This window comes from Puma concolor, chromosome B3 (genome assembly GCF_028749965.1).
Source record: "Puma concolor isolate L17-30 chromosome B3, mPumCon1.1.hap2, whole genome shotgun sequence".
Classification (NCBI taxonomy): domain Eukaryota; kingdom Metazoa; phylum Chordata; class Mammalia; order Carnivora; family Felidae; genus Puma; species Puma concolor.
The window spans coordinates 109,810,328-109,822,702 of NC_141672.1; the positions used below are offsets into that span (position 1 = coordinate 109,810,328).

General features: G+C 41.2%; 1 non-coding gene and 1 pseudogene across 1 annotated transcript; both read right to left on the minus strand.

The window, feature by feature from the left end:
* Window positions 1–2,584: 2,584 nt before the first annotated feature.
* LOC112856763 (U4 spliceosomal RNA) lies at window positions 2,585–2,712 on the minus strand (annotated as a pseudogene).
* Window positions 2,713–12,063: 9,351 nt separating this feature from the next.
* TRNAQ-CUG (transfer RNA glutamine (anticodon CUG)) lies at window positions 12,064–12,135 on the minus strand. The gene has a single exon. It is a non-coding gene; the product is annotated as a tRNA-Gln (tRNA).
* Between the last annotated feature and the right edge of the window lie 240 nt (window positions 12,136–12,375).

Genomic DNA, 12,375 nt, shown 5'->3' on the forward strand with positions numbered 1-12,375 from the left:
TCTCTTATGTTATAATTATAGCATATCCTAAGTTGTATTATACGATCTATTGATTTGCTAAGTCAGGATGGTGAAGTAGTATTATGAAACGTTTGTTACAATATCAGGGTTTGGATGTTAAGGTTGAGAACTGCAGGTTTAGACTGTTCCAAAGGCCACTCCTGGAACTGCGGGTGGAGATAATCCCAGCAAACTGCCTGGCTGCTTCCTGGATGGGAGGGGTGGGGTGGGTGTTGGGGAGGCCACCACAGCGTTGGCAACCAGGAGGAAACACACTGCCTTTTCCAGCTTCACTATATTCCCATATTGTTCATACTCTTTGAATATTTTACAATGAGCATTCGTTCCTTTTGCAACAAGCAAAACCAATAAGGATATTTTTATTTAAAATACTATTGCAGAGGCGCCTGGGTGGCTTAGTTGGCTAAGCCTCTGACCTTGGCTCAGGTCATGATCTGGTAGCTCGTGGGTTTGAGCCCCGCGTGGGCTCTGTGCTGACAGCTCAGAGCCTGGTGCCTGCTTTGGATTCTGTGTCTCCCTCTCTCTCTGCCCCTCCCCTGCTCACACTCTGTCTCTCTCTCTCTCTCAAAAAAAATAAGCATTTAACAAAAATACTACTATAAAATATGGAAAGCAGATAAGCAAAAGCAAAACAAATCACCTGTGATTTTATTCTCACCTCTAACATTTCATTTTATAACCTTTGGTTTTTCAGGAATGTGTGTCCACATTTGGATTTGGGGGATCATGTGGTTGGAGGTGTCTTTTGTCAAGGTTATTCTGGCAGCCCCTGTTGGATTGAGGGTAAGGCTAGGTTGTAGCCTGACAGTGGGGAAGGAGGGCTTAGACCAGACCATTGGCCGTGGGAATGGAAAGGGACACGACTCAGGAATACTGTAAAGGAAACGCGCCTTAGCGTGTGCATGTGAGTGAGAGCAGCGGGGCCTTTTGTGTCTGTTTTGCATCTGTGCATTCCAGCCTTGCATTCAAGAATATTGAAGAGGAAGGAGGACCTTTTGTCTGGGTTTGTGCTCTGTTTCTCTCTCACTCTCTTTTTAAAAAACAATAAGCTGCATTTTTGAAGTGTGGAATTTGATGAGTTTTGATATGTGTATACACCTGTGAAACTATCACCACCACCAAGGCAACGAACATATTCACCATCTCCACAAACGTCCTCATACCTTTTAACCTGCCCCCCACCTCCACTCTTGTCTCGAGACTACTGATATGCTTTCTGTCACCCTAGGTCAGTTTGCATGTTGGGGAATGTTGTATAAATGGGATCATATGCTATTTATTTTTTTCCCTCTGGCTTCTTTCCCTCGGCATGGTTATTTTGAGATTCGGGCACTTGTGTGTATCCAGCATTGCTCAGTAGTATTCTGTTGTGTCGATGCACCAAAATTTACTTATCCATTCACCTTCTGATGGAAATTCAGGCTATTGCTAGTTTCATGCTATTACAAATAAGTTTGCTATGAACACTCATATATAGGTTTTTGTATGGGTATATGCTTTCATGTCTTTCAAATACATAGTTAGGAGTGGATGGACTGGGTCACACAGTAAATGTTCCTCTGTTTTAAGCTTTGGCTCTATGTCTAAAAGTGTCACTTTTATCTTCTTTTTGCTCACCACAACCAGTTTAGAATTGTGGCATTTTTATTTCTCAGGGATGAAAGGATCTTTTTGCCCCCCAAATGACCGAAAACAAAAATGAGACTCAGGGGCACAGGGTAAGAGTGTGGGGAAGGAAGGAGGATGGTAATTGGTACTCATCTAAAGAAATTACCGTAATGGTGAAATTTCAGAGGTCATAGCAGGTGTCATTTCTAGGCTGGATGTGGATAAGGATGAACAAGCTAACTTTGGTCCAAAAAGCCAGCCAGTCCACAGGAGTTCTGGGAGGCTGTCAGGAAAGAGGCAAAAAGCCCCAGAATGATAGTGATCCTGGGAAGACTGAGGAACTCATAGTATCCTGTCCCAGTCTTGTGACACTATCTGTCCTTTTATCCTGACCTTCTGTTTCCTGTATTTTTCCATTTTTTTAAAAACTGAAATCCATTTCCTTGTGGTTTTGTGTATTAAAATATACATAAAATTTACCATTTTGACCGTTTTAAGTTGATGGGTGGCATTAAGTACATTCATTATGTTTGCACAAACATCACCACCATCCATTTCCAGAACTTTTTCATCATCCCAAACAGAACGTCTGTACCCAACAAACAATAGCTTCAACCTTCTGTCTGTAAGAATGTACTCACTCTAGGTACCTTATAGAAGTGGAATCATACACTATTTGTCCATTTGTACCTGGCTTATTTCACTTAGCATAACGTGTTCAAGAGTCACCCATGTTGGAGCATGTAGCAGAATTTCCCTCCTTTTTAAGGCTAAATAACATGACATTATTAATATATACCACCTTGTGTTTATCCATTCATCTGCTGATGGAACCTGTGTTATTTCCACCTTTTGGCTATTGTGAATAATGCTGCTATGAACGTTGGTATCTATCTGGTATCTGAACATGTATCTATCTGGTTGAGTGTGTGTCTTTGCTTTTTGGGGAGCAAAGACCTAGAAGTTGATTTGCTGTACCATACAGTACTTGTATGTTTAACTTTTTAGGGAAAAGTTTTCAATTAGCAATAATCGCGCCTCGGATAAACCTCATTGGCTACGATACTGCCACTGCGCAAAGCTTGTTTAACTTTTTAAAGAACAACCAAACTGCAACACAGCGGCTGCACCATTTTACATTCTCGTGAGCAATGTACAAGGTACAATTTCTTCACATCCTTGTCACACTTGTTTTGTCTTGTTAATAAAAGCTATCCTAATGAGTGTAAAGTGGTATCTCATATGGTTTTGATTTATATTTCTCTAATGAGTGATGATGTTGAGCATCCTTTCATGTGCTTAGGGGCCATTTGTGTATCTTCTTTGGAGATATGTCTATTCATGAAGTCCTTTGCCCATTTTTGAACTGGGTGGTGTTTTTCTTTGTTTTTGTTGTTGTTGTGCTAGTGTTGGGTTGTAATTGTTCTTTATAGATTCTGGATATGAATCACTTATCAGATATTTGATTTGTAAGTATTTTCTCCATTCCGTGCGGTATCTTTTCACCCTCTTGATAGTGTTCTTTTTAATTTTTGAAAGATGACTGTGGTATATGATTTATGATCTATGAGTACTGAACCTAGAAGACTAAGAATATGTGAAGAGTATGGGGCGCCTGGGTGGCTCAGACATTTGAGCGACTAACTTCTGCTCAGGTCATGATCTCACTGTTTGTCAGTTCGAGCCCTGCATCAGGCTCTGTGCTGACAGCTCAGAGCCCAGAGCCTGTTTTGGATTCTGTGTCTCCCTCTCTCTCTGCCCCTCCCCCACTCATGCTCTGTCTCTCTCTGTCTCAGAAATAAATAAACATTAAAAAAAATAAAAAAAAAAAGAGTATGTGAAGAGTAAAGTGTTATAATAAAAGTCAGAAGGGAGCAGCTGGGTGGCTCAGTCGGTTAAGCATCGGACTCTTGGCTTCAGTTCAGGTCATGATCTCATGGTTCTTGAGTTTGAGCCTTACATCAGGCTCTGCACTGGGAGCATGGAGCCTGCTTGGGATCCTCTCTTTCCTTCTCTCTGCCCCTCCCCTGCTTGCTCTCTCTCTCTCTCAAAATAAATAAACTTAAAAAAAAAGTCAGAGGTTATTGTGATTCAGATTTCATAATCTGGAAAAAAATATCTATAGTTGAACTACATAGCATTTTGGCATAAATAATAAGTTATACATTTATTTTAAACATGTATGTTTATGACTTAAATATATTTACACATACATTTATTTTACCATTTCTTTCTTTAAGAATAGTTGGTGTTTTAGTGACTGTCATCAGATAATCAAGGTTGAGAGTTTCTTTTCTTGTGTATGATTTGTTACCTTACAATATACTCAATAGAAAAGATAAAAAGCCCCCAAACCAAATCTCACCACGTCATAAGGTCTGTTTACTTTTTTCTCTCAAAAAATTCTTAGTGTGAAATAAAACCAGCATTACAAAAAGGAGCATGAAATTGATATGTAGAGTTTAACACACCGTTATAAAGTGAATGACACTATAAAAATCCTTTTGGATCAAGAAATACGACACTGTGTTTACTTAACAAATAGCACCATGTATGGAAGTATTTTGTGGCAGGCGAGTGGATCCCTGGGCTCCACCCAGGGGATTTTATGACTATTTTGTGGGATACTGAAGGATCCTGTGGGATCCTGAGGGATACTGTGGGATTTCAGTATTTTGTGAGATACTGAAGGGAAGTATGTGTGTTCTGGGCACTTTTCCTGAGACCTGGGGAGTATGCTCAGCCTTTCCGAAACAAGCAAGGATGGAGATGTGATGCTCATGGTATCCTGCCCTTTTCACACCATAGGCCCTGGCCGGGCCTCTAGCTAGTCTTTGCTATTAATTCATGGTTCTCAACCTTGGCACTAGTGATATGTTGGGCCAGATAATCCTCGGTTGTGGGGGAGCTGCCTGGTGTATTGTGGGATGTTTAGCAGCATTCCTGGTTGTGCACTCCAGGCATTATCAACGTGCCAGGCATGGTGCCAAGAGCGATACATACATCATTTTAATCTTCATGTTTGTCCTCATTTTGCAGATAAGGAACTGAGCTTCAGCAGGATTAGGTGAATTATTAAAGATGTCACAGCAAGTGAATGGCTGAGTGGGAGTTTAAACACAGACCTATCAGTCCCCACTCTGTTTTCAGTAACCATGTAAAGTTGCCTCCCAGGTGGTGGAGGATGGGATATATTCCAGATCTTGCTTCCTTCATTAAGACATTTCAAATCTGGGGGCACCTGGGTGGCTCAGTCGGTTGAGCATCCAACTTCAGCTCAGGTCACGATCTCCCGGCTCATGAGTTCAAGCCCTGCATCGGGCTCTATGCTGACAGCTCAGAGCCTGGAGGCTGCTTCAGATTCTGTGTCTCCCTCTTTTTCTGCCCGTCCTCTGCTCGCACCCTGTCTCTCTCTCCCTCTCTCTCTCTCTCTCTCTCTCAAAATAAATAAAAACATTAAATACATTAAAAAATTTGGGGGGAAATGCAAGCTGATGCAGCCACTCTGGAAAACAGTATGGAGGAAAAAAAAAGAGGTTAGAGTGGGAGAGAGCCAAAGCATAAGAGACTCTTAAAAACTGAGAACAAACTGAGGGTTGATGGGGGGTGGGAGGGAGGGGAGGGTGGGTGATGGGTATTGAGGAGGGCACCTTTTGGGATGAGCACTGGGTGTTGTATGGAAACCAATTTGACAATAAATTTCATATATTGAAAAAAAAAAGAAAACAGTATGGAGGTTCCTGAAAAAACTAAAAATAGAACTACCCTACGACCCAGCAATCGCACTACTAGGTATTTATCCAAGGGATACAGGTGTGCTGTTTCGAAGGGACACATGCACCCCCATGTTTATAGCAGCACTATCAACAATAGCCAAAGTATGGAAAGAGCCCAAATGTCCATCGATGGGTGAGTGGATAAAGAAGATGTGGTGTGTGTGTGTGTGTGTGTGTGTGTGTGTGTGTGTGGAGAACAAACAGAGGGTTACTGGAAGCTTTGTGGGAGGGGGGGATGGGCTAAATGGGTAAGGGGCATTAAGGAATCTACTCCTGAAATCATTGTTGCACTATATGCTAATTTGGATGTAAATTTAAAAAAAAGTAATAAAAAAAATAAGAACAACAGTTGGGGCACGTGGATGGCTCAGTAGTTTAAACGTCTGCCTCTTGATTTCAGCTCAGGTCATGATCTCACAGTCGTGAGATGGAGCCTCTGCTCAGCACAGAGCCTGGTTAGGATTCTCTCTCTCTCTGCCCAGTGCCACTTCCCCTTAAAATATATAAATATTAACAATCAAATAAGAAAAAAAATTTTTAGAGACATTTCATATCTATATTTCTAGGCTTTTTACTGGATATTTTCTTTTGGTTTTCCTACCAGCTGTTTAAATTGGACATTCCTATAACTAAAATCAACATTTTGCTTTTTTTCTGTTTTCTTTTTCCCTCACCTCCCTTCTCCTATTAATCATTCTTCCAAATCAATATTAAACCCCTGATCTTGGGGAGCCAGAGTGGCTCAGTCATTTAAGTGTCTGAGTTCAGCTCTGGCCATAAACTCACGGTTCGTGAGTTTTGCCCCACATCAGGCTCTGTGCTGGATGGCTCGGAGCCTGGAGCCTGCTTCAGATTCTGTGTCTCCTTTCTCTGTTCCTCTCCTGCTTGCACTCTGAGTCTCTCTCTCTCTCAAAAATAAAGATTTAAAAAATATTTAACAAAACCTGATCTCTTTGACTCTTTTTTATATTTTCATAAGCAGAGTCTTATATTTTTGTACATCTTGTCCAAACTCTATATTTCATTTCTAAAAAAAAATATTTTTAATGATTAGTAATGCAATCCTAGTCAAAACCCCAATATGGATATTTTTGGAACTTAAGAAGTTTACTCTAAGGTTCATCTGAAAAAGTCCCTAAATATAGCCAACGTTTAGAAAGAAAAAAGCAGTGAGAAGGAATTTCTATATTTGTTTTTATTTATCAAATACATGTGGTTCTTATTAGATGTCAGGCACTATTCTTTTTGTTTTAGAGAAAGAGGGAGAGGGAGGGTGGGGGAGGGGGCAGAGAGAGAGAGAATCTCAAGCAGGCTCCAAGCTCAGTGTGACACAGGGCTGGATCCCACGACCCTGAAATCATGACCTGAGCTGAAATTATGAGTCAGAAACTCAACCAACTAAGCCACCCAGTTATGTCAGGCAGTATTCTGAGCACTACACAAATATTTACTCATTTAGTACCATGTATGAGACAATGAAATAGACATAAAGCTATAAAATAAAGCATAAAGCAGTGTGATATTGGCATAGGAATAGAAAACTTGACTTATTGGACTGTATCAGTTCAGGTCCTCTGGAATTAGAAGTGTAAGACCGTGAGTTCGAGCCCCGCGTCAGGCTCTGGGCTGATGGCTCAGAGCCTGGAGCCTGTTTCCGATTCTGTGTCTCCCTCTCTCTCTGCCCCTCGCCCGTTCATGCTCTGTCTCTCTCTGTCCCAAAAATAAATAAACGTTGAAAAAAAAATTAAAAAAAAAAAAGAAATGTAAGAGATTTGGGGCGCCTGGGTGGCTCGGTTGGTTAAGAGTCTGACTCTTGGTTTCAGTTCAGGTGATGATCTCACAACTGGTGAGTTCCAGCTCCTCATCGGGCCCGCGCTGACAGCGCGGAGATTCTTTCTCTCCCTCTCTCTGCCCCTCCCCTGCTCGCACTCTCTCTCTTTCAAAAATAAATAAACATTAAAAAAAAAAAAAAAGATGTGGAAGAGATTCATTTGGGAGAAATGCCTGTGAAAGACACAAGGGAGAAGTAGGGCCTTCAAACCACAATTTAGGTCTAATACCCATGCAAGGAGAGAGGGAAGAAAGGAGGATTGGGTAGGAAGAGCCGCAGACTATAATACAATTCTAAGAAAATCTCAGCCAGGCCAATCTCGAGCTCCAAAGACTGCCCATTAGAAGATCCTCATTTTAGACAGAACTGTTCTATCTCTAGTACCCCTGCCATGCTCAGTCATTGGGAACAGTCCAGAGGGAGCGTGGTTTCAGTGGAAACATCATAGTAGATCTTGGAGGTGTGGCAGCTAGAGACTGTCAGCCAACAACACTTCTCACACCAGGCTCTCTTGAAAGGACACGTGAGCAGTGTTCCTCTGTAGTTGCCAGAGGTATGGTGTGAAGATTCAAGAACAGACTCATGTGTATGTGGGAGCGTCATTTATAATAAACTAGGCATTTCGAATCAGTGGGAAAAGATGGACTGTTCAAATCAATGATGTTGAAACAATTGGCTATCCATTTGGAAAGAATTAATGTAGAGTCTTATGTCACATCATCCACAATATAAGTGAAAGCTGGATGGAGAAAAAAATTATAAAAATATTTGAAGGAAAGATTTTTTAAAAATAATCTTGGTGTGGAGAAGCCTTCTTATGCACCATGTAATACCCTGAGCCATAAAAGAGGCATACGGAAAAAAAGCATCATTAATGAAATTAAAAGTCAGGTGATAGATTTGAAGAAAATATTTGTGCCATATGTAACATGCAAAGGATTAAAAGGTAAGTATATATAAAGAGATCCTCCACATCAATATGAAAAGATAACCCAACAAAAGGATATTGACAGGCAATTCACAGAAGAAAGAGAAATGGCTAATATATATAGGAGAAAATATTTACACTAACTGGTTATCAGAGAAGTGAAAATTACTGAGCAAACCAGATGGGAAAAAATTAAAAGTCATGCTAGTATTTTTCGTTAAGTTTTTTATTTTTTAATTTTTTTATGTTCACTGATTTTTGAGAGAGAGGAGGAGGAACAGAGAGGGAGACACAGAATCCGAAGTAGGCTCCAGGCTCTGAGCTATCAGCACAGAGCCCGATGTGGGACTCAAACTCACGAACTGTGAGACCATGACCTGAGCCGAAGTCAGATGCTTAACCAACTGAGCCACCCACTCACACCAAAGTTTTTTATTTTTTTAAAAATTTATTTTGAGAGAGAGAGCAAGCAGGGGAGGGGCAGAGAGAGAATCCAAAGCAGGCTATGCACTGCCAGCACAGAGTCTGATGTGGGGCTCAAACTCACAAACTGTGAGATCACAACCTGTGCCCAAATCAAGAGTCAGACGCTTAAGTGACTGAGCCACCCAGGCACCCTGTTAGTATATTTTTATACTAGTGTATAAAATATTGCAAAGTAGCTGGGAAAATAAATATTTGACTTCCCAGTCTCTAGGGAAGTAGGCAAGGAAGAAATGGTTTAGGAATAGGTTTTTTTTTTTTAATTTTTTTTTTTAACATTTATTTATTTTTGAAACAGGGAGAGACAGAGCATGAACAGGGGAGGGTCAGAGAGAGGGAGACACAGAATCTGGAACAGGCTCCAGGCTCTGAGCTGTCAGCACAGAGCCCAACGCAGGGCTCAAACTCACAGACTGCGAGATCATGACCTGAGCCGAAGTTGGCCGCTTAACCTACTGAGCCACCCAGGCGCCCCTAGGAATAGGTTTTAATTTAGTGAACCTTCAATATCTGCTATATCCACTGGTAAGAGAATAGGAATGGTTGTACCAACTATGGTATATCCTTGCTAAGTAAAAACTATATAGCACATGAGTTAAATCTATATGGACTGGAAAAGAAAGAAAGAAAGAAAGAAAGAAAGAAAGAAAGAAAGAAAGAAAGGAAGGAAGAAAGAAAAGAGTTTTCAAGATGGAAAACAGTACACGTAACCTAATTTTATATATACTAAAAAAAAAAAAAAAATGTAGCAGTTATCTCTGGGGTTGGAGGAATTATTGAAGTGGAGGAGGCCCTAAAAGGTTTGCTCCATATTTCTGGGGGTGCCTGGCTGGCTCAGTTGGCAGAGCATGTGACTCTTGATCTTAGGGTTGTACGTTTGAGCCCCATGTTGGGTGTAGAGATTATTTAAAAATAGAATCCTTAAAAAAAAAAGATTTACTTTATATTTCCGTATTGTTTAAGTCATTTACATTAAATTCCTAGATTTCTTGAGCGATTAAAACAGACACATCAAGCAATTACTAACCCTCCTGCAAAAAACAAAACAAAACAAAAAAAACACGAACATAAAACCCTCTCTTCTTTGTCCAAGGGATCCATTCACTGTTTTTTCTGTAACAGCCTTTGGTTTTTCTTTCTTCTCTATTCTAATAGATGTACTCCATTTCTATTGGTTTGTGTCTGGTTAATTGCAATAACCTTCTGATACACCTCTTTTTTTTTTTTAATTTTTAATGTTTATTATTTATTAGAGAGAGAGGAAGCAAGCAGGGGAGGGTTAGAGAGAGAGGGAGACACAGAACCCAAAACAGGCTCCAGGCTCCAAGCTGTCAGCACAGAGCCCGATGCGAGGCTCAGGGCTCGAAGTCACGACCCGCGAGATCATGACCTGCACGAAGTCGGATGCTTAACTGACTGAGACACCCAGGCGCCCCTCACACCTCTTTCTTTACCCCAATCCTGCAGTCCACAGACACCTTACTTTTCCTAAGACCAGGTTGACTTCAATAATCCCTCTGTCCACAAATCTTTTATGAATTCCCCCAGAGTTCAGAGGGATGCTAACAGGTGTTCCATGGAAAAAGAGGTCTGTGGTCTTGGTGAATCTGGGAAATTCTGTGTTTAACACAGTGAAAAAAAGCCTTCTTCAGAGTGAAATACCTAGACTTTAAAATGCCACTGTGCTAAGGGAACTTCTAAAGTGGAGGAGACTGTGTAATTCTTCTCAATTTATTTGGCCATGCCATCCTTCTTCTAAGTAACACTATTGACCTTCTCAGGACTACACTCTGAGAAACAATAGCTTAAGCGGAAAAGTTCATAATTATTCTTCTGGCATTAATGGCCTTGCTCAACATGTTTTTTAGCGTCTGATTTCCTCCACTGTTCAAAATGAGTTTCCTTCCTTGCTTTTTTTCTTCAGGGGGGTCAATGCTAGTTCCTCCAGGGAATCCTTCCTAATTATTTCAGTCTCTCTGAACTGTGGCACTTATCACCACAACTCTCATTAATGACATCTTCACAACTGCCTAGTTATTGATATCCCCCTTTTCTTGGGCCCCTTTTGTTTACTCATCTGAGTAGAGCTAGGACTGTGTCTTATAATCTGTGGTACATGTAATATTTAGCTGCTTGTGAATATTGTGCATTTCCCCCAACGTGGATAATACTTACCTTTGCACAAGGCAGTATCTAGACCTTAGATAAACCATCTATTGCTTATACTATCACAAAAAGCACTAAAAATGACACTGGATAAGTTTCTTATTGCTGTTGTAACAAATTACCACAAACTTGATGACTTCAAACAACACAAATTTATTATAGTTCTGTGAGTCAGAATTCTGCATGGTGGTCTCACTGGGCTAAAATTAAGATGTTTGCAAGGCTGTATTCCATCTGGGGGCCATGGGGAAGAATCCATTTCCTTCCCTTTCCCATCTTCTAGAAGCCTGTAAATTTCTGGGCTCCTGGTCCCCTTCTTCCATCCTCAAAGCCACAAGGGCTGATTGAGCTCTTCTCACACCACATCACTTTTCCACTTGTAAGGATCCCTGTTACAAATTGGGCTCACCTGGAGAATGTAGGCTCTCTTCCTATTTTGAAGTCAGTTGATTTGCAATTTTAATTCCATCTGTAACCTTAATTTCCCTTTGCCATGTAATTTAACCTATTCTCAGGTCCCAGGAATTGGGAAGTGGACATCTTCAGGGAGCCATTATTCTGCTCACCACAGGTATCCTTGCCCCAAAGTCTAAATTGAAGGTTTGCATATAGGTGGTAGGGGGTATGGCAGCAAACGGGAAAAACGTTTGGTAATAACAAAGCTCTTACCAAATACAGGGAGGCCCTGCTGCACGATCTTTGGGAAGTCACTTAAGTCTTAGTATCCACATTTCTGCTAAAATGAAAATTGCCACTCTCGTCTCTGCTTGTTTAATGAAATAATTATGTAAACGGGTTTAGCTTAGAGGATGACAAATACGGCTCAAGAAGTTCTTGATGAATCTTGATGAGGAGGGTGGGCGAAGTTCTCTAAATGACATCTGGAGATAGTTTGAGATTTCCAGAGAAAAGGAGGGAAAAGCGCCTGTCCTTGAATGAAGTTGGAGGTTGAAATTCTAGCAAAAGGAATCGAGTTGCATTGAAGCTTTGGAAGTAAGCTGTGAGGCAGAAAAACCCAAGTTAAAAAGAAGGCGAAGTAAACAGTCTCCTTAGGAGGCACGCAGGTGACAGTGACTACAGAAACGAAGGGGGGAAATTTGTGAGCTCTCGTAGGCAAAGATTATGTTTAGAGAAATTCTTTCCCTACTTAGTTCAATAGTTCAAGGCCATATATACCGCAATTATAAAACAATCAGTTGGTGAATAGGTAAATGAAGTAAAAACGTGGTCAAGAAAAAGGAGAACATCGCAGGTTCCACCGAGATTTGAACTCGGATCGCTGGATTCAGAGTCCAGAGTGCTAACCATTACACCATGGAACCGCCACAGAAGAAGGGCCGCCTTGGGCTCTCTAATTCTTACACAACCCCGCCCCCATCTACAAACCTACCACGAACAAGCGGGGCTAAAGCTCTTCCCAACACCCCGCTTCCCCGCATGGCGGCGCGAGGAATGAGAGAGAGGCCATTAAAAGGGTGACAAGCTGCCGCTAGGAGCTGGGAGTCCAGAGCTCAGTTTCCCCTCTAAGCGTCTTGGAGGGGGCAGAATTTGAAGACGGACGC